Source organism: Salmo salar, chromosome 14 (genome assembly GCF_965601325.2).
Source record: "Salmo salar chromosome 14, fSalSal1, whole genome shotgun sequence".
Lineage (NCBI taxonomy): Eukaryota > Metazoa > Chordata > Actinopteri > Salmoniformes > Salmonidae > Salmo > Salmo salar.
The window spans coordinates 87,074,044-87,097,500 of record NC_138304.1 but is presented as its reverse complement, the minus strand read 5'-3'; positions in this window follow the sequence as shown (position 1 = coordinate 87,097,500).

The window sequence follows — 23,457 nt, the reverse complement described above, 5'->3', positions numbered from 1 at the left end:
CTTGTTCATCTCTTCATTCTAACTGCTCATCACCTTTTCACAGATCTGTGCTGTCCAATGCCAGCTGTTGAGAATGCCCACTAGATCCAGAGTAGACAGACTAGACAGCTGTAATATCAATCAGAAAATTAACCCAGGGCTGAAGCTGATACATTTATGAAGATGAACTTATTTTGTGTGTGTGTGTGTGTGTGTGTGTGTGTGGGGGGGGGGGGGGGGGGTATTGGTTTATTCAGATTTTACTGCCTATTGTTCTGTTGAAGAAGAATCTATTATACAGAGCTCCTCCCCTGGGCCCCTGGTAAACAGCAGGCAACATCAGCAGAACACACTGAACCATCTGCTTCAATGTAAACACTGTATAAATCTAGGGCTGGAGGAATGTCCCACTGATATAGCACACACACACACACACACACACACACACACACACACACACACACACACACACACACACACACACACACACACACACACACACACACACACACACACACACACACACACACACACACACACACACACACACACACACACACACACACACACACACACACACACACACACACACACACCTACGTACCAGCATGTGCTCCAGAATGTCACCGCAAGTGACATGTAACTAATATGTCAGCTTTTGTGGCATGCAATATAACATCAATGGTTAAATGGTACTATTTTTACATATTCCAATGAGATAATTTTGCATGATCACATATTATGTAAACTCATGTCATCTCTCACACCGTTGTCCCTGTGATAGAATAACTCAGGTCAAAATGTTATTCGTAAGAAAAACTGTTAACCATGGAAGACTGTTTTGGAAGAACGTGGAAGACAACATGAGCAGTGCCAACATATGGTTCAACTGCATTGAGAATGATGATGTGAAATTCAACTGACTTTTAACAGTTTGAGAGACCTGCAATGCTAGGCTATTCCACACAGCAGTCATTCACTTGTGAAAGTATAGCAGTCAAAAATCTTGGAGACTTTTACTGTCATAAGGTGTTACACATGATTTTTCTCACCCAAAATGAATAGGCCTGTAAAAGTAGCAGAGTAACAATGGCTTTAAGATATACCAGATGGGAAGGCAGAAGAGCCCCACAACCTGTGGGTATCCAACTCATCTGTCTCTGACAAGTCAGTTCAGAGCAGCTCTAAAGCACATTTAAATGATCTGTACATACACATACACACACACACACACACACACACACACATTACACTGGCATCCTCTGTATCTGAGAATGCATGGTCATGCACTGAATCCTAGAAGTGCTGTCCTTTCCTAAGAGCACATCAATTATTAACAGATCCCAAAACTGATTCAGCTTCAGGTATTTTCCATCATGTGAAATGTCCTTTTAAACCAAAACAATCTTCTATATCTATCGTATTCAGAGTAGGTAGTGGGAATAAAGACAACAGGGATACTGTTCAAGGTGCTAGGACTACATCAGAGACACAAACGCTCAAAAGGACTGGGATTTTTTTTGTGTTCAAAACCATAGATGAACCATAGATGAATCAAAGGTATTACCATAGCAGCATTTTTGATGGTAACAGAAAATTATCATCATGTAGTAGATTAATATGCTTTCAGATCCTATTCATTTCTTCCAGAAATCCTGCTTCCGTTGCGATTCAGCCCAAGCATAGAGAGGAGGATCAATCTGTTGCACTTCTTTTGAAGGCAGACAGTGAAGTAATGAATTGCAGCAGTAACATATGGTGTAATGCATTTCAGTTTCCACCGAGTGTTTGACAATACACCACATGAAAGATTCATTTACAAAGTAAAAGCAGAAAGGGAAGTAGAAGGGGAGTAAGTGTCACGTCCTGACCATAGAGAGTCCTTATTTTCTATGGTGGAGTAGGTCAGGGCGTGACTGGGGTGTTAGTCTAGTTTATATATTCTATGTGGGGTTCTAGTTTATTATTTTCTATGTTGGTGATTTGTATGATTCCCAATTAGAGGTTGCTGGGAATCGTCTCTAATTGGGGATCATATTTAGGTAGCATTTTCCCCCACCTGTGTTTATGCGATATTGTTTTGAGTTAGTGCACGTAGCACCTCTGTAGTCATGGTTCGTTGTTTCTTTATTTGTTTTGTTCTAAGTTTTCATTTTAATAAATAATGTGGAACACTACTCACGCTGCGCCTTGGTCCAATTATTACGACGATCGTGACAGTAAGCCTCCTTGCAGAGTACAGAAGGCTGATAGTGAGTCATATCAGAAGTGGTATATGAGTTCTGAAACTCCTCAGGTGAAGTAGACCTGTGTAATGTTTTGCACCATTCACTTGAAGGAACCAGAATGAAAATAACTAATTATCTTTTTAGTGTTATCCCTGTCAAGTTTTTAAAAGGCATTTACTTCTGTGTGTGTATATTAAACAGTTTTAACTGGTAAATAAAATAAATCAATCAGTCATTCAAATATGAGGCAGAGATTAGAATTGGGAGAGCAACTGAGAGCAACAGAGCATCATGTAATAACAATACTGTATACCGGTAGTAAGCTGCAATGTTTGAGTAATGAACAGAACATAGAATGTAGCCAGTGAGCTGTGTCTACATAAGTTCACTTCTCTACATAAGTTCACTTTCACTTCTCACAATGGAAATAAAATGATACTGTCTTGTTATGGAAAGTCCTTGAGTCTTTATTTCAAAAGAGGCATTCCTTCAAAGTACTTACAGTTAAAGTGACACACTTCAATGGCTATCAACAAATCAGATAATTTTTCAATTATCAAATGTTATTACATCACCTCAAACAGATCATGAACGCATAGTGTGCCCAGCGTTGTAAATAATTGAATGTTACAGTTGTTAGCTCTGCATAATGTTAAAAGCCACAGGAGAAGTGGCACACAGAACCATATCAACAAACTTCAATAAAATACCTCTTAACATATTTGTAAAAGATCTCCCTACTTCAAACTAAAATCTACTTGCTGACAATGGAGGGAATTTGTTAATGTGATCAACAACAAAAAATCACCATGTTTGAAAAAATAATAAATGTTATATCCTTCAGAACAAGTGGACCATGGAAATACTTGAAAGGTAAAAAAAAAAAAAAAAAAAACTCAGGACAGGCTGAATGAGAGACGTAGAAAGCCTCTTATCTCTGTAAACCAAGAACTAAAATCTTGCGCAAAATGGTCAGATGCGCAGAACCATTTATGTTACGTAGTCTGTCCACAAGAGATTAGAAAGCCTCCTACCCCTATAGCCAGGGTCAGAGGTTATTTGATGAAGGTATGATGCATTATATTATGAGGCATCACCGAGTGGCCACAATCACTCATTGGGAAGGTCTCTAGTAAGCTACAGTCACCCACTAAGAGCATTTAAACACAAGCATATGGAATATCTTATCCCTGCCGTTGGCCGTTAAGACTAAGGATAGATAATAATTAGTGTTTGCTCTCTGAAGTGGTACAGGCTCAGCTCGTTTGAGCATTGTCCTTCTATCCTGCTTCTGTCCTGTGGATTTAACAAGATGGTGATCTGATATGACTTCCTAGTGACATCACAGACCAGACGAACAGGCTCCCACACTGCTACTGTAAGAGCCTCCAGGTGGCTGGAGCAGGGGGAAAGGAGAGTATGTGCCACAATGCCGTTCTGTGAATCGGGATCACGGATACAAATAAGGCCTTTAACCAGCACTCCTCCACACTAAACGTCAGTCACCCGGTTTCTCTCTCTCTCTTTCTCTCTCTCTCTCTCTCTCTCTCTCTCTCTGTCTGTCTGTCTTTGTTGTGATGCTGCTCTTCCATACCTTAGTAAGGGATTAATAACAGCCTCTACTATTTAAACTGTGTACCAACTGTCACCCTATTCCATCTGTAGTGCACTACTTTTGACTAGGGCCTGACTCCATCCTAATCATAGATGTAAACACACTCCATCACAAAGCTAAGGACCATATGTCATACTGTTGTCGTTTCTACATACAGTATGTTGCTATACAGCAGCGTTGGTTGTGTAAATATGAATCTAAGTCAATATGAATCACTTTTAAATGTAATGAAAATTATTATAATCTGTGGATGGTCATGCTACTAAAACCCACACAGCTTTTTGGAGATGTGTATTTTTTACCTTCCTCAATGTATTTAGAAGTGAGTCACTGTTTTTGATTAAATACCCACTCTCTACTCAGTCACTTCCCACAGACTCTTCCTGCAAAATCCTTTAATGGATTTTAGTGGAGTTGTAACGTGGTCTTTCAGCTGGTTGGCAGATAAACGATGTTCAAGGCATGAGAAGAATTAGCATGGTCCCAGATCTGTTTGTGCTTTTGCCTACTCCATTGTCATTGTCAAGCCATGTTTCACATGACAATTCCTTAAGAAGTTGCCAAGGTAGCAGAAATAGACTGGCACCCAAGGCTAGGGACCAACTGTTAAAATGCAACGCCTGTTTGGAACTATACACACTCACAGATTACTTGGCATCAATGGCTTAAAAACAATTGATTGGTTTGATTGTTTGCCTGAGATTATATTATTGTGCTTTGCTATTTGTATAACGACACTTTTATTTAAACTAAAAGCATCACCCAGCTCAATCAAACTGATAAAGAGGACCACAGAAAAGTAATTTGTGCATGAGAATTAAACCATGTGTAGCAGGTGTTGCAAGGACCAGTTTAAACAGACAGTTTGTATCCACCCTTCTGTCTGTTTCATTCCTGTTAATTCCCCCTAATTATGGTACACATGTAAGACATAAAAAAAAAAAATCTTGGATTCAATCTTGAGAGTGTGCTGCGAGAGAAATTACGTATTTTCGGTCACTTAGGCCTGTACTACAGTAGGACAAAAAATAACTGTGGAAAGTGTTAAAAAGAAAACGGTTGCCTAGATACCATAGGTAACATATGAAACCATCACATTCCTGATGTATTTCAGCTTGCATTTTCTTCTTGTTTAAGGGGAAACTTGTCTCTTTCTGAAACAATAGTGCTCTTTGTGGTATGTAAATTCACCCTGGATTTGGCCCTTTGGCTTGATCTGTATTGCTATGCCCCATCAAGGGAAGTACTGTGGAAAATCCATCTGGCACTTTCCGAGGCCTTAATGACGTTGTGCCAAATGAAAATGAACGCTGGAAAAAAATAACACAGTAATAGCTATTTGACTAAACTACATAGTGTATGTACTTTACTTGTTTGAAGCTTTTTTCCTAATTGGGTAAAATAAAAAAAAAGAACAAATTAAACATTAGTGAACCAAAATCTTCAGAATTTTGCGATGCCTGGAAAAAATGTGTCAATAGTCGCCTTGAAAGCCTTATTTCACACTTTACTCAGATTGTAAAAAAGGCGAGCTGTGCTGCCAACACCCCCACCCTTCCCCATTCCCATGCAGGCCTGGGCCAACCCCGTCTCTCCACTGTATCGCAGCAGCGCAGACAGACAGGCTGAAATAGGTTAGGCATGGAAGTCATTTCCCCTCTAGGTGCTCCAGCCTCTCTGTCCAGACTCAACAAAGTCCTGAAATATCATTAACATCTGATTTCGAAAACGTCTGACAACCACCTCTTTGTTCCTCTACTGCACCAGACTGGGGGGAGAACAGTGCAGCATTACCATATCACCAATATAATTATGCCTATTAGACTGAGAAATATAGGATTTGTTTCGTTTATTTGAAGACTTTTTTCCCCCTTCCCTCCCTCTTTCATTTTCTGAGAGAAATTGTGTGTGAATATGTCTATTGTATTCATTTCATTTTTGTAAGTGGCGTGGTATAATGATACATAAACATTACCTCACCTTAACTAGGAGCAGAGAGCCGTAGTACGTTTCTGGAGAAAAATAGACTAGTTAACTGAATGACCCATACAATCAGCTCTTTGTGTTGTTATTTTTCCTCCTCCGTCCAGGATATTTTTTTTCCATCTTCCTAAGTCTGGTCCGAGAGCTATATGTGATGAAAGGGAAGGGGTGGAGGGGTGGGAGAGTCTGACTGAATGTCTCATAACCGGTTAATATGTCATGGTAAAGCCAAGATTACACCTAAGTGTCTCAATCGATTTGTCTCAGATGTCCCGGCTACCATATAAAGGTGTTGTAGTCTGCAGTGTAGGCCCAGTGGCGGACTTACCATTAGGCAGAAGGGGCCTTGTGAACTAGGCATAATTAAAAATAATAATACTAGTAATATTTTTGAATTATTATTTCTCCGCTTGAGGCCCTCCTCTGCTCCGCTTTAATGTCCAATGAACACAACCATTTATGATGTTCTAATCTGACTGTCAAACAAATCACTTCAAAAAGTCGGTTACCTTCGCACATTCATCTAAAATAGGATGTGGGGAGCTGGCTTCTGCCTGGGGGGGACTGGTCTCTGCCTGGGGGGGACTGGCTTCTGCCTGGGGGGGACTGGTCTCTGCCTGGGGGGGACTGGCCTCTGCCTGGGGGGGACTGGTCTCTGCCTGGGGGGGACTGGCCTCTGCCTGGGGGGGACTGGTCTCTGCCTGGGGGGGACTGGTCTCTGCCTGGGGGGGACTGGTCTCTGCCTGGGGGGGACTGGCCTCTGCCTGGGGGGGGACTGGTCTCTGCCTGGGGGGGACTGGCCTCTGCCTGGGGGGACTGGCCTCTGCCTGGAGGGGACTGGCCTCTGCCTGGGGGGGACTGCTCTCTGCCTGGGGCGGACTGGTCTCTGCCTGGGGGGGACTGGCCTCTGCCTGGGGGGGACTGGTCTCTGCCTGGGGGGGACTGCTCTCTGCCTGGGGGGGACTGGCCTCTGCCTGGGGGGGACTTGCCTCTGCCTGGGGGGGACTGGTCTCTGCTTGGGGCAGACTGGTCTCTGCCTGGGGGGACTGGTCTCTGCCTGGGGGGGACTGGCCTCTGCCTGGGGGGGACTGCTCTCTGCCTGGGGCGGACTGGTCTCTGCCTGGGGCGGACTGGTCTCTGCCTGGGGGGGACTGGCCTCTGCCTGGGGGGGACTGGTCTCTGCCTGGGGGGGACTGGTCTCTGCCTGGGGGGGACTGGCCTCTGCCTGGGGGGGACTGGTCTCTGCCTGGGGGGGACTGGTCTCTGCCTGGGGCAGACTGGTCTCTGCCTGGGGTGGACTGGTCTCTGCCTGGGGGGACTGCTCTCTGCCTGGGGCGGACTGGTCTCTGCCTGGGGCGGACTGGCCTCTGCCTGGGGGGGACTAGTCTCTGCCTGGGGGGGACTGCTCTCTGCCTGGGGGGGACTGCTCTCTGCCTGGGGCGGACTGGTCTCTGCCTGGGGCGGACTGGCCTCTGCCTGGGGGGGACTGGTCTCTGCCTGGGGGGGACTGGTCTCTGCCTGGGGGGGACTGGCTTCTGCCTGGGGGGGACTGGCCTCTGTCTGGGGGGGACTGGTCTCTGCCTGGGGGGGACTGGTCTCTGCCTGGGGCGGACTGGTCTCTGCCTGGGGCGGACTGGTCTCTGCCTGGGCGGACTGGTCTCTGCCTGGGGCGGACTGGTCTCTGCCTGGGGGGGACTGCTCTCTGCCTGGGGGGGACTGGTCTCTGCCTGGGGGGACTGCTCTCTGCCTGGGGGGGACTGCTCTCTGCCTGGGGCGGACTGGTCTCTGCCTGGGGCGGACTGGCCTCTGCCTGGGGGGGACTGGACTCTACCTGGGGGGGACTGGTCTCTGCCTGGGGGGGACTGGTCTCTGCCCACTGGGGACAGACCTCTGCCTGCGGGGGACTGGCCTCTGCCTAGTGCAGACTGGAATCTGCCTGAGGGGGACTGTCCTCTGCGTGGGGGGAATGGCCGCTGCCTGGGGCGGACTGGCCTCTGCCTGGGGCAGACTGGCCTCTGCCCGGAGCCTCCAAATCACAAAGTCCAAAGAATTGATATACTGTAGGTGGAGATTGAATCCTCCTGCAAACTAATAAAGCAATTACTGATTTAGTTTTTTTCGGGGCGTGTGCTAGGCCACATCTAATGATCTTTTAAATCTCCCTTAGCTAGCTAACTGCATTATTATTCACATCATTTAAAGGTAGATAGGAAAGACATTGACTGACACGTCCATTTGTATTTGTGTGTCAAGTAGTCACATACACAGTAGAGATACTGTCCTTTCTGAGGGACTTGTTTACAATTCATTATCAAGATTCTCTCCAATCTCCCAATCATAAACACCCGAGCAGAAACATATTATCTCCAGTACCATCTAGACCATCCATTAGCTAGAGTCATGTAAACGCATGTGAGGAAACATAAAACACACACCATCCTGGTCAGTGCACTACTGAGAGTTGAGATAGCAAATTCAGAAAGTGCTTTTCCCTCAGCCAATAGTTATTTACCATTCATAACTAACTCAAGCCAGAATATTTAATTGAGTGCAGACCACCCGAGGGCAATAATGTTTTATTGTTGTGATCTCGCACAGGTTTGTGCACAATGTCGATCGTAGGGATTTATTCTAGCATTTTATAACATCTTTGGTCCATAACAAATGGGTTTTCATCTCTCTATTGTCAATAGATTGTGTTTGGTTTAATGCTCCAATTCGTATTTCCACCCAACAATGTCACACATAATGCCTCGACCATAATGAAACATTCAACCTATCCTAATTGAAAGCACTGCATGGTTCAGAGAGTGAGGGTGAGAGATAGAGAGAGAGAGCGAGAGAGAGAGAGAGAGAGAGAGAGAGAGAGAGAGAATGGGGGGGTTGGATGCCCTTGTGGGATGCTTCATTCCACACCTCAGAGAGAGAGCGGGTGAGAGAGATAGAGAGAGAAAAAGAGAGAGAAACGGGGGTGGGCTCTGATGCCCTTGTGAGACGCTTCATTCCCCACCTCAGAGAGAAAGTGAGAGAGAGACAGAGATAGAGCGAGAAGGAGAGAGAGAAGGAGAGAGAGGGAGAGAGAGTACAAAGTTCATACATAAAGGGATGGCCAGATCTGTTGAACATGATGGCGTCATACCGCAAACACAGTGCATTCGGAATGTATTCAGACCCCTTGACTTTTTTCACATTTGGTTACGTTACAGCCTTATTTTAAAATGGATTAAATCGTTTTTTCCCCTCATCAATCTACACACAGTAAATACCCCCAAAATGACAAAACAAAAACAGTTTTTTAGAAATCTTTGCGAATGTATAAATATGACATTTAAAGAAGTATTCAGACCCTTTACTCAGTACTTTGTTGAAGCAACTTTGGCAGTGATTAAAGCCTTGAGTCTTCTTGGGTATGATGCTACAAGCTTGGCAAACCTATATTTGTGGATTTTCTTCCATTCTTCTCTGCAGATCCTCTCAAACTTTGTCAGGTTGGTTGGGGAGTGCCGCTGCACAGCTATTTTCAGGTCTCTGCAGAGATGATTGATTGGGTTCAAATTCAGAGACTTTCCCTGAAGTCACTCCTGCATTGTCTTAGTTGTGTGCTTAGGGTTATTGTCCTGTTAGAAGGTGAACCTTCGCCCCAGTCTGAAGTCCTGAGCGCTCTAGAGCAGGTTTTTCAGGATCTCTCTGTACTTTGTTCCGTTCATCTTTCCCTCGATCCTGACTAGTCTCCCAGTCCCTGCAGCTGAAAAACATCCCCACAGCATGATGCCCTTCCCCAGATCTCTGCCTCAACACAATCCTGTCTCGGAGCTCTACGGACAATTCCTTCGACCTAATGGCTTGGTTTTTGCTCTAGCATGCACTGTCAACTGTGGGACCTTATATAGACAGGTGTGTGCCTTTCCAAATCATGTCCAATCAATTGAATTTACCATAGGTGGATTCCAATCAAGTTGTAGAAACATCTCAAGGATGACAGACATGGGGATTGCAGGGACAGACATGGGGATTGTATTGAAACACATGGTAATTGCAGTGATAGGCATGAGGAGCGGCTGTTACAGCATGTACAGCACATACATATCAAAGCAGGCATCCCAAATCAATGAGTGCTACTTATATGGCTGGCAGTGTGCAGTCATGTAATGAGGAGAAACATGATAGAACGATGGAACAAAAGCTGTGTAGCCCTATAGTTGATTTATATGTTCTAAAAAGGTCATGGGAAAAAGCTCTGTGGAGAATTTTTCATTTCATTCACAAACTTACATTTATCTGTGCATTTTTTGTATTATTTGGTTAATTTGTATGTTACTGTATAACATAAACACCTTCGCACACCCAATGTTCTCTTATAGTAATGTCTCCTTTAGGTTTAAATGGCATCTACAGTACTGTACCATTTCCAGTGGCCCTGTTGATTTTGTGGTTAACGAGACCATGACTCCCTGTGGTCATCTACGGTCGATTCCTGCGCTTACCATTGGAGTGACAGATCCACTGATAGAATTTTGGCGAGTTCCACTCTCACGCAATAAGTAGGGGAGTTCCATGGTTCGCAGGGCTTACAATAAAGCTGTGGGGGATGCAGTGGTCTCTGTGTGTGTGTGTGTGTGTGTGTGTGTGTGTGTGTGTGTGTGTGTGTGTGTGTGTGTGTGTGTGTGTGTGTGTGTGTGTGTGTGTGTGTGTGTGTGTGTGTGTGTGTGTGTGTGTGTGTGAGTGATGCTGTATGCAAAGTGATGATGCTGTATCTGGCTGCTATGAAAGTGAACTGTGTGTGCGGGTGATCAGTGGAGTATTCATTCCACCGATTCAGTTGCGAAACATTTCTTAAATGGAAGCAAACAGAATGAAATGGTCATACATGAATTTGTCATATAGAAACGTTACACAAATTATTACACCCTAGATCTCTTATAGTAATGTCTCCTTTAGGTTTAAATGGCATCTACAGTACTGTACCATTTCCAGTGGCCCTGTTGATTTTGTGGTTAACGAGACCATGACTCCCTGTGGTCATCTACGGTCGATTCCTGCGCTTACCATTGGAGTGACAGATCCACTGATAGAATTTTGGCGAGTTCCACTCTCACGCAATAAGTAGGGGAGTTCCATGGTTCGCAGGGCTTACAATAAAGCTGTGGGGGATGCAGTGGTCTCTGTGTGTGTGTGTGTGTGTGTGTGTGTGTGTGTGTGTGTGTGTGTGTGTGTGTGTGTGTGATGCTGTATGCAAAGTGATGATGCTGTATCTGGCTGCTATGAAAGTGAACTGTGTGTGCGGGTGATCAGTGGAGTATTCATTCCACCGATTCAGTTGCGAAACATTTCTTAAATGGAAGCAAACAGAATGAAATGGTCATACATGAATTTGTCATATAGAAACGTTACACAAATTATTACACCCTAGATCAGCTATAAGCAGGCAAGAGTTTGCAAAGAGATACTTAATGTGTCACTGTCTGTCACCTTGATTACTCCAATTTGTCTCTCGGCCTGGCAACCTACGTTATAAACGTACATTTTTTAGACTAGGTAGTAAAATTATTGTTGTCCATCAACAATGACAAGCGACCGGGGTCTGACAACTTGGACTGAAAATTACTGAGGATAATAGCGGACGATATTGCCACTCCTATTTGCCATATATTCTATTTAAGCCTACTCAAAAGTGTGTGCCCTCAGGCCTGGAGGAAAGCAAAAGTTATTACGCCCCCTTTACTGGCTTAATTAGCTGACTAATCAGCCTGTTACCAACCCTTAGTAAACTTTTTTAAACTTAGTAATTTAGTATTTTACAGTAAACAAATGAACAACAGACTTTTAGCACGCTTATAGGGAAGGACATTTAACAAGCACAGCACTTACACAAATGGCTGACGATTGGCTGAGAGAAATTGATAATAAAAAGACTGTGGGGCTGATTTTTGTTAGACTTCAGTGTAGCTTTTGACATTATCGATCATTGTCTGCTGCTGGAAAAACCTATGTGTTATGGCTTTATACCCCCTGCTATATTGTGGACAAAGAGTTACCTGTCTAGAGAGGCGTCTGTTTCTCAAACTAGACACTCTAATGTACTTGTCCTCTTGCTCAGTTGTGCACCGGGGCCTCACACACCTATTTCTATTCTGGTTAGAGCCAGTTTGCGCTGTTCTGTGAAGGGAGTAGTACACAGCGTTGTACGAGATCTTCAGCTTCTTTGTAATTTCTCACATGGAATAGCCTTCATTTCTCAGAACAAGAATAGACTGACGAGTTTCAGAAGAAAGTCCTTTGTTTCTGACCATTGTGAGCCTGTAATCGAACCCACAAATGCTGATGCTCCAGATATTCAACTAGTCTAAAGAAGGCCAGTTGTATTGCTTCTTTCATCAGAACAACAGTTTTCAGCTGTGCTACCATAATTGCAAACGGGTTTTCTAATGATCAATTAGCTAATTCAAGTTTATAATTTTAAAAGGCTAACACAACATGCCATTGGAACACAGGAGTGATGGTTGCTGATAATGGGCCTCTGTACGCCTACGTAGATATTCCATAAAAAATCTGCCATTTCCAGCTACAATAGTCATTTAGAACATTAACAATGTCTACACTGTATTTATGATCAATTTGATGTTATTTTAATGGACAGAAAATGTGCTTTTCTTTCAAAAACAAGGACATTTCTAAGTGACCCCAAACTTTTGAACGGTAGTGTACAATCAGTAATCTTGCTCTGATTTGTCATCCTGAGGGTCCCAGAGATAAAATGGAGCATAGTTTTGTTTGATAAAATGCATTTTATGTTCAAGTGTAGGAACTGAGGTCCACAGTTTGAACCCACTGCTGTCTCTGGCTCCACACCCACCCCGCCCGGCCATCTAGATGTGTGAAAGTTAGTGTATAAGCTAATTATCCATCATGAATGACATTCCTGGGAATGTGTAAACTTCAATTTTTTATTACAGTAGCATTTTGTATCTTCTCTACAGTTATGTACTTGAAAATGTATCAATTGTGTCTTCACTGACATTTTCAACTTCTCCCTGTCCGAGTCTGTAATACCAACATGTTTCAAGTAGACCACCATAGTCCCTGTGCCCAAGAACACTAAGGTAACCTGCCTAAATGATTACTGACCCGTAGCACTCACATCTGTAGCAATGAAGTGCTTTGAAAGGCTGTTCATGGCTCACATCAACATTATCCCAGAAACCCTAGACCCACTCCAATTTGAATACCATCCATCCAATACTATGAATACCAACAGATCCACAGATGACGCAATCTCTATTGCGCTCCACACTGCCCTTTCCCACCTGGACAAAAAGAACACCTATGTGAGAATGCTATTCATTGACCACAGCTCAGTGTTCAACACTATAGCGCCCTCAAAGCTCATCAATAAGCTACGGACCCTGGGACTAAACACCTCCCTCTGCAACTGGATCCTGGCCTTCCTGGCGGACCGCTTCCCCAGGTGGTAAGGGTAGATAACAACAGATCCGCCACACTGATCCTCAACACAGGGCCCCCTCAGGTGTGCCTGCTCAGTCCCCTCCTGTACTCCCTGTTCACTCATGACTGCATGGCCAGGCACGCCTCCAACACCATCATTAATTTTGCTGATGACACAACAGTGGCAGGCCTGATCACCGACAACTAGACAGACTATTGGGAGGAGGTCAGAGACCTGGCTGTGTGGTGCCAGGACAACAACCTCTCCCTCAAGTGATCAAGACAAAGGAGATGATTGGGGACTACAGGAAAAAGAGGACCGAGCACGCCCCCATTCTCATCGACAGGGCTGTAGTGGAGCAGGTTGAGAGCTTCAAGTTCCTTGTTGTCCACATCACCAACAAACTAACATAGTCCAAGCACACCAAGACAGTCGTGAAGAGGCACAACAAAACCTATTCCCCCTCAGGAGACTGAAAAGACTTGGCATGGGTCCTCAGATCCTCAAAAGGCTCTACAGCTGCACCATCGTGAGCATCCTGACTGGTTGCATCACTGCCTGGTTTAGCAACTGCTCTGCCTCCGACCGCAAGGCACTACAGAGGGTAGTGTGTACGGGCAAGTACATCATTGGGGCAAAGCTTCCTGCCATCCAGGACCTCTATACCAGGCAGTGTCAGAGAAAGGCCCTAAAAATTGTCAAAGACAACAGCCACCCTAGTCATAGACTGTTCTCTCCACTACCACAGGGCAAGCGGTACCGTAGCGCCAATTCTAGGTCCAAGAGGCTTCTAAACAGCTTCTACACCGAAGCCATAAGACTCCTGAACATCTAATCAAATGGCTACCCAGACTATTTGCATTGCCACACTTTTTACACCGCTGCTACTCTCTGTTGTTATCATCACTTTAATAACTCTACCTACAGTTGAAGTCGGAAGGTTACATACACTTAGTTTGGAGTCATTAAAACTCGTTTTCAACCCCTATACAAATTTCTTGTTAACAAACTATAGTTTTGGCAAGTCGGTTAGGACATCTACTTTGTGCATGACACTAGTCATTTTTCCAAGAATTGTTTACAGACAGATTATTTCACTTATAATTCACTGTATCACAATTCCAGTGGGTCAGAAGTTTACATACACTAAGTTGACTGTGCCTTTAAACAGCTTGTAAAATTCCAGAAAATTATGTCATGGCTTTAGAAGCTTCTGATAGGCTAATTGACATAATTGAGTCAATTGGAGGTGTACCTGTGGATGTATTTCAAGGCCTACCTTCAAACTCAGTGCCTCTTTGCTTGACATCATGAGAAAATCAAAAGAAATCAGCCAAGACCTCAGAAAAAAATTGTAGACCTCCAAAAGTGTGGTTCATCCTTGGGAGCAATTTCCAAATGCCTGAAGGTACCATGTTCATCTGTGCAAACAATAGTACACAAGTATAAACACCATGGGACCACACAGTTGTCATACCGCTCAGGAAGGAGACACGTTCTGTCTCCTAGAGATTAACGTACTTTGGTGCGAAAAGTGCAAATCAATCCCAGAACAACAGCAAAGGACCTTGTGAAGATGCTGGAGGAAACAGGTACAAAAGAATCTATATCCACAGTAAAATGAGTCCAATATCGACATAATCTGAAAGTCCGCTCAGCAAGGAAGAAGCAACTGCTCCAAAACCGCCATAAAAAAGCCAGACTACGGTTTGCAACTGCACATGGGAACAAAGATCGTACCTTTTTCGAGAAATGTCCTCTGGTCTCAGGAAACAAAAATAGAACTGTTTGGCCATAATGACCATTGTTATGTTTGGAGGAAAAAGGGGGAGGCTTGCAAGCCAAAGAACACCATCCCAACCATGAAGCACGGGGTTGCAGCATCATGTTATGGGGGTGCTTTGCTGCAGGAGGGACTGGGGCACTTCACAAAATAGATGGCATCATGAGTGAGGACAATTATGTGGATATATTGAAGGAACATCTCAAGACATCAGTCAGGAAGTTAAAGCTTGGTGGCAAATGGGTCTTCCAAAAGGACAATGACCCCAAGCCTACTTCCAAAGTTGTGGCAAAATGGCTTAAGGACAACAAAGTCAAGGTATCGGAGTTGCCATCACAATGCCCTGATCTCAATCCTATAGAAAAATTGTGGGCAGAACTGAAAAAGCGTGTGCGAGCAAGGAGGCCAACAAACCTGACTCAGTTACACCAGCTCTGTCAGAAGGAATGGGCCAAAATTCACCCAACTTATTGTGGGAAGCTTGTGGAAGGCTACCTGAAACGGTTGACCCAAGTGAAACAATTTAAAGTCAATGCTACCAAATACACTTAATTACTATGTAAACTTCTGACCCACTGGGAATGTGATGAAAGAAATAAAAGCTGAAATAAATCATTCTCTCTACTATTATTCTGACATTTCACATTCTTAAAATAAAGTGGTGATCCTAACTGACCTAAGACAGGTAGATTTTACTATGATTCTGTCAGGGATTTCTTCTTCGGAGGACGATATGGCGAAATCATCATCGGAAAATGAGGACCAATATGCAGCAGAGTTGAGATGGTTCATTTTGAACTTTTAATAAATTCCAAAACAAACATACAAATTAACAAAAACGAACGCACGCTACACTGACAGTCCTGTTAGGTTTACACACACTAAACACGGAACAATCTCCCACAATTAAACAGACAAACACACCCAAATAATATAGGACTTCCAATCAAAGGCAACACCACACAGCTGCCTTCAATTGGAAGTCCACCCCAATTAACCAAACATAGACATACAACTAACTGGATCAAAATCGAAATACATGAATCTATAACAGTGCCCAAAAACCCCGGAATACTAAATCAAATGCCCTTACTACAAAAACACCACCCTGAACCACATAAAACAAATACCCTCTGCCACGTCCTGACCAAACTACAATACCAATTAACCCTTATACTGGCCAGGACGTGACAGATTAAATGTCACTAATTGTGAAAAACTGAGTTTAAATGTATTTGGCTAAGGTGTATGTAAACGTCAGACTTCAACTGTATGTACATATTAACTCAATTACCTCGACTAACTGGTGCCCCTGCACTGTATATAGTCTCGCTATTGTTATTTTACTGCTGCTCTTTAATTACTTGTTACTTTTATTTATTTTTCTTATTCTGATTTTTCTTATTTTTTACCTGCATTGTTGTTGCTCGTAAGCATTTCACTGTAAGGTCTACACCTGTTGTATACTGCACATGTGACTAATACATTGTGATTTGATTTGATTTGAATTGACTAATTCGGCACAATTGGGCAAATTCCTTGCAGACTTGATACAAAATATTGTGCAGTAATGTAATTCTTCACTGGATCAGAAGGAACTTTGCACAAACATTGCTGCCATCTGGTGGCCTATCTGAAAGTATCAACTTTCTCTTGCATTTCAAAGATGATGGAACAAAAAAACATAAATAAATGCATGTTTCTTTTCTTCGTATTATCTTTTACCAGATCTAATGTGTTATATTCTCCTACAATAATTTCACATTTCCACAAACTTCAAAGTGTTTCCTTTCAAATGTTATCACGAATATGCATATCCTTGCTTCAGGTCCTGAGCTAGCTACAGGCAGTTCGATTTGGGTCATGTCATTTTAGGTGAAAATTGAAAAAAAGGGTATGATCCTTAAGGGGATAACTAAAAATGCAAATGGGTCTGAGATACAAATAATATTACTCCACAGATCATACACATAACGTTAGCTAGCTAGCCAGCCAGCTAACATTAGCTAGCTAGCTAACAGTAAACTTTAACTTCAAATGAAAAGGACTTTCTGACAAAATTAGAAACGTGTCATATCTGAAAATGTAGCTATCTATACTCTCTTACCCGTGTGTACATTGATGGACACTTCTACCTCCCTGTCATGGTTGCCATGATTGCCCTTAGTTTGAAGATGTAATCCGGAGACAGGTGTTCTCTTTTTGACTCCATCTGTATATTTGCAATCAAGCGCCAGAATTTTCTCTGTCTCCTTAGCTATCATACTCTAATTCCACAACTCAGTCCTCCAGGAAATGGAGAGCAACACTTCTTTTTACCTTTGTTTAACTAGGCAGGTCAGTTAAGAACAAATTCTTATTTACAATGACGGCCTACCTGGGAACAGTGGGTTAAGGGGCAGAACGCAGATTTTTACCTTGTCAGCTCGGGGATTTGATCCAGCAACCTGTCGGTTACATGCCCAACGCTCTAACCACTGTTTAAAAAAAAACAGGCAGACCAATCTGAATCTCTCGGCATGTCCAGCCCACTCATTATCTCAGCCAATCATAGCTTCCGGGAAGGTTGCTAACTTTTTCCGTGGCTAAACCAACTCGGCTCGTAATTGAACAATTTCATTTGTATTAACAGATGACATACAAGTTTGTTATTAAGTCACATGAATGTTCACATGTTCCAGAAGGCATATCTGGCCAAAAGTTTACGTTCAAATGCCGCTCCTGTGAAGTAGTGACGCGTGACATACGCCTAGTATCCGGAAAATAATCACATATTGATACATTAGTAGCTAAGATGGGGAGAAGTCTATCCATAATGAAGTACTGCGCTGTCTTCTTAACAGCACTATCAACAAGGCATGTCCAACAGGCTATAGTTTTGTCGCACCTGAACTACTGTTCAGTCGTGTGGTCAGGTGCCGCAAAGAGGGACTTAGGAAATTTGCAATTGGCTCATAACAGGGCAGCATGGCTGGCCCTTGGAAGTACACTGAGAGCTAACATTTAATTAGTATGCATGTCAATCTTTGCTGGCTCAAAGTGGAGGAGAGATTGACTTCATCACTACTTGTACTTGTGAGAGATATTGACATGTTGAACACACCGGGCTGTCTGTTTGAACCACTGGCACACAACTCAGACACCCATGCATATCCCACAAGACATGCCACTAATCTCTTCACAGTCCCCAAATCCAGAACAGACAATGGGAGGTGCACAGTACTACATAGAGCCATGACTACATGGAACTCTATTTCACATCAAGTAATGGATGCAAGCAGTAAAATCAGATTTAAAAAAATATACAAATACACCTTATGGAACAGCGGAGACTGTGAAATACACACACACAGGCACAGGCACATGCATACACACACACATCATAACATACAAACACGTACACATGGATTTTGTATAGATATGTGGTATTAGAGTAGTGGCCTGAGTTCACACACTTAATGTGTTGTGACATTTGTTGTGAATTTATTGTTATGTTTGTAAAATTGTTTAACTGCTTTAGTTTTGCTGGACTCCAGGAAGAGTAGCTGCTGCCTTGGCAACAGCTAATGGGGATCCATAATAAATACAAATACAAACAACCTCATGATGGGTATGGGGCAAATTCGAGTGTCATGTAGTAGCTTAAACCTAACGATGTTACATTGAACTGGGTGAATGGAATATAAATGACAGTCATCCAATATGCTGTAATAGAAAGAAGGCCATGCAAAAAAAATATAATAATCCTCCCTAATCTTGAACGGCACTAACCGCCACTGGTCTGGGATTGTGTGTACATGGCAGGCAATTGAAGAGCTACTGGCTTAATTAAAGCTGACAGTCCAACCATCCAGCCCTGCGCTGCTCTCCCTCTCTCACCATGGTAACCCTAACTATGTCATAAAAAGTGCCCTATTCCATGCAGATTAAGACGGTGATAAATGTATCTTGGCATGTTATGCTGGTGTAGCACACTTTTTTTTTTAAAGAGAGCAACTGGCTGACAGGTGGGCCATAGAGAGGGCGCTAATATTTTCCAGGCAGGCTTCAGGGGTAAGAGTTGGGTTTCATTTAACCAGCGGCCGGTTGATATTGACTTATTCAGGCTGGTAAGGAGTCTGTAGACCAGAGCTGAGTCTGGGTTAGCACTGTGTTGTAATCATGGCATACAGTATAGCTTACGAACCCAAGTAAGATGTTTACTCGTGTTGTTCTGTGTTGTGTTGTCTTACAGTAAGTGTAACCAACACACTGACGGCGCCTTGGTCAAGCACTTATACTAATAATTGATGAGGAGAACCAAGATGCTGGTCAATACTGGTGGGTGTCAACAACAACTTATCAGAATGAGTTCTGTGAGGTATAAATGTGTGATTATCTTCAGAGTTCACGTCCTACTTTGTGTGCTGATGGGGAGTGAAGCAACAGTGTCGATCGGACTAGAAGAGGGTGTTAATAAATTCTCAGCAGGCACTCCTTCCTGCGGACTTCTTCGGGAGGGTGTGTGAGGTGGGTCAGTGAGGTGTTCCTACTCAACACTCAGGCAGTCTCTCGCATCAATCGAGCGGTGAGCCTGCCAACTTCCAGACAAACTAGGCTTTGCTTCCTTCTTCCACCACGCCTCGCAGCGATCAATCCCTCCTCAATTAATGATAAACACCAGGATGACGTCTTTTAGACCGTGATTATTCACTTGTGCAGCAATCCAGCTAATTCATCCTAGTGATAGCCTAATGAGGTCCGGTGCGCGAGGGGAGAAAGAATGGAATGAGAGAGAGAGAGAGAGAGAGAGAGAGAGAGAGAGAGAGAGAGATTGAGAGAGAGAGAGAGATTGAGAGAGAGAGAGAGCAATAGAGGAAAGGGGAGGAGGTCTATAACGCGTCACGTCTCTTCTGTAGCCATTATCCAGTGAGTTATGAACCTACAGCGCCAGGCGAAATTGATCCCATGGTAAATGTCTGACAGGGTCTCAACTTTTCCTCAGAAAACAGACAAATCAACAGAGCAGTTGGGGCTTCCCTCTGAAATAAAGGATATTGTATAAAAAGGAAATGAATGCCATATTTCCAGGAGTTCACATATATTATAGTGTCAGCATGAGATTGAATGAGCAGCAAGACAAAAGTATAACTGATGTTATTATTGACCGTGATAATAATCTATTCACTTTCAGTACTGGGTTTTTCTATTTCAAATGTTCATAAAGATTGAATCGCACATTAATGGACTGTAAGACCCTAAAGAAAAAGGGTCCTAGACTTAATGGATTGCTGAATTGTGGTATTTTATAAAGAGTGGATCACTTTTGCCATCCATGATGAGTAAGTTAGCTACACATAAAATCTTTTGTTTTAGGCTATTATCAAGCACAGCACATTGCGTACTGTGCAGTGTTTTGAGTGACAAAGGAGGCCTCCTCCCAGTCTGTCTGTCAAGTATGGGAAAGAGACAGTAATATTATTATTATTATTTATTTTTTTTTCATTTCACCTTCATTTAAGAGAACAAGTTCTCATTTACAACTGTGACCTGACCAAAATAAAGCAAAGCAATTCGACACATACAACAACACAGAGTTACACATGGAATAAACAAACATAGAGTCAATAATAGAGTAGAAAAAGTCTATATACAGTGTGTGCAAATGAGGTAGGATAAGGGAGGTAAGGCAATAAATAGGCCATGGTGGCGAAGTAATTACAATATAGCAATTAAACACTGGAATGGTAGATGTGCAGAAGATGAATGTGCAAGTAGAGATACTGGGGTGCAAAGGAGCAAGATAAATACATAAATACAGTATGGGGATGAGATAGTTGGATGGGCTACTTACAGATGGGCTATGTACAGGTGCAGTGATCTATGAGATGCTCTGACAGCTGGTGCTTAAAGCTAGTGAGGGAGATATGACCAGTGAGCTGAGATAAGGCGGGGGTTTACCTAGCAGGGTCTTACATTTACATTTACATTTAAGTCATTTAGCAGACGCTCTTATCCAGAGCGACTTACAAAATGGTGCATTCACCTTATGATATCCAGTGGAGCAACCACTTTACAATAGTGCATCTAAATATTTTAAGGGGGGGGGGGGGGGGTTAGAAGGATTACTTTATCCTATCCTAGGTATTCCTTAAAGAGGTGGGGTTTCAGGTGTCTCCGGAAGGTGGTGATTGACTCCGCTGTCCTGGCGTCGTGAGGGAGCTTGTTCCACCATTGGGGTGCCAGAGCAGCGAACAGTTTTGACTGGGCTGAGCGGGAACTGTGCTTCCTCAGAGGTAGGGGGGCCAGCAGGCCAGTGGTGGATGAACGCAGTGCCCTTGTTTGGGTGTAGGGCCTGATCAGAGCCTGAAGGTATGGAGGTGCCGTTCCCTTCACAACTCCGTAGGCAATCACCATGGTCTTGTAGCGGATGCGAGCTTCAACTGGAAGCCAGTGGAGAGAGCGGAGGAGCGGGGTGACGTGAGAGAACTTGGGAAGGTTGAACACCAGACGGGCTGCGGCGTTCTGGATGAGTTGTAGGGGTTTAATGGCACAGGCAGGGAGCCCAGCCAACAGCGAGTTGCAGTAATCCAGACGGGAGATGACAAGTGCCTGGATTAGGACCTGCGCCGCTTCCTGTGTGAGGCAGGGTCGTACTCTGCGAATGTTGTAGAGCATGAACCTACAGGATCGGGTCACCGCCTTGATGTTAGTGGAGAACGACAGGGTGTTGTCCAGGATCACGCCAAGGTTCTTAGCACTCTGGGAGGAGGACACAAGGGAGTTGTCAACCGTGATGGCGAGATCATGGAACGGGCAGTCCTTCCCTGGGAGGAAGAGCAGCTCCGTCTTGCCGAGGTTCAGCTTGAGCTGGTGATCCGTCATCCACACTGATATGTCTGACAGACATGCAGAGATGCGATTCGCCGCCTGGTTATCAGAAGGGGGAAAGGAGAAGATTAATTGTGTGTCGTCTGCATAGCAATGATAGGAGAGACCATGTGAGGATATGACAGAGCCAAGTGACTTGGTGTATAGCGAGAATAGGAGAGGGCCTAGAACAGAGCCCTGGGGGACACCAGTGGTGAGAGCGCATGGTGCGGAGACAGATTCTCGCCACGCCACCTGGTAGGAGCGACCTGTCAGGTAGGACGCAATCCAAGCGTGGGCCGCGCCGGAGATGCCCAACTCGGAGAGGGTGGAGAGGAGGATCTGATGGTTCACAGTATCAAAGGCAGCAGATAGGTCTAGAAGTCTTGTAGATGACCTGGAGCCAGTGTGTTTGGCGGCGAGTATGAAGCGAGGGCCAGCCAACGAGAGCGTACAGGTCGCAGTGGTGGGTAGTATATGGGGCTTTGGTGACAAAACGGATGGCACTGTGATAGACTGCATCCAATTTGTTGAGTAGAGTGTTGGAGGCTATTTTGTAAATGACATCGCCAAAGTCGAGGATCGGTAGGATGGTCAGTTTTACTAGGGTATGTTTGGCAGTATGAGTGAAGGATGCTTTCTTGCGAAATAGGAAGCCGTGTGTCTGGAAGGATCAAAATCAAATCAAATTTATTTATATAGCCCTTCTTACATCAGCTGATATCTCAAAGTGCTGTACAGAAACCCAGCCTAAAACCCCAAAAAGCAAGCAATGCAGGTGTAGAAGCACGGTGGCTAGGAAAAACTCCCTAGAAAGGCCAAAACCTAAGAAGAAACCTAGAGAGGAACCAGGCTATGAGGGGTGGCCAGTCCACTTCTGGCTGTGCCGGGTGGAGATTATAACAGCACATGGCCTAGATGTTCAAATGTTCATAAATGACCAGCATTGTCAAATAATAATAATCATAGTAGTTGTCGAGGGTGCAACAAGTCAGTAACACAAGAGTAAGTGTCAGTTGGCTTTTTCATAGCCGATCTTTGAGAGTATCTCTACCGCTCCTGCTGTCTCTAGAGAGTTTAAAACAGCAGGTCTGGGACAGGTAGCACATCCGGTGAATAGGTCAGGGTTCCAGCAGGTCTGGGACAACAGGTCTGGGACAGGTAGCACGTCCGGTGAACAGGTCAGGGTTCCATAGCTGCAGGCAGAACAGTTGGAACTGGAGCAGCAGCACGGCCAGGTGAACTGGGGACAGCAAGGAGTCATCAAGCCAGGTAGTCCTGAGGCATGGTCCTAGGGCTCAGGTCCTCCGAGAGAGAGAAAGAAAGAAAGAGAAAGAGAGAATTAGAGAGAGCATATTTAAATTCACACAGGACACCGGAAAAGACAAGAGAAATACTCCAGATGTGACAGACTGACCCTAGCCCCCCGACACATAAACTACTGCAGCAAAAATAAATACTGGAGGCTGAGACAGGAGGGTCAGGAGACACTGTGGCCCCATCCGATGAACCCCCGGACAGGGCCAAACAGGTAGGATATAACCCCACCCACTTTGCCAAAGCACAGCCTCCACAC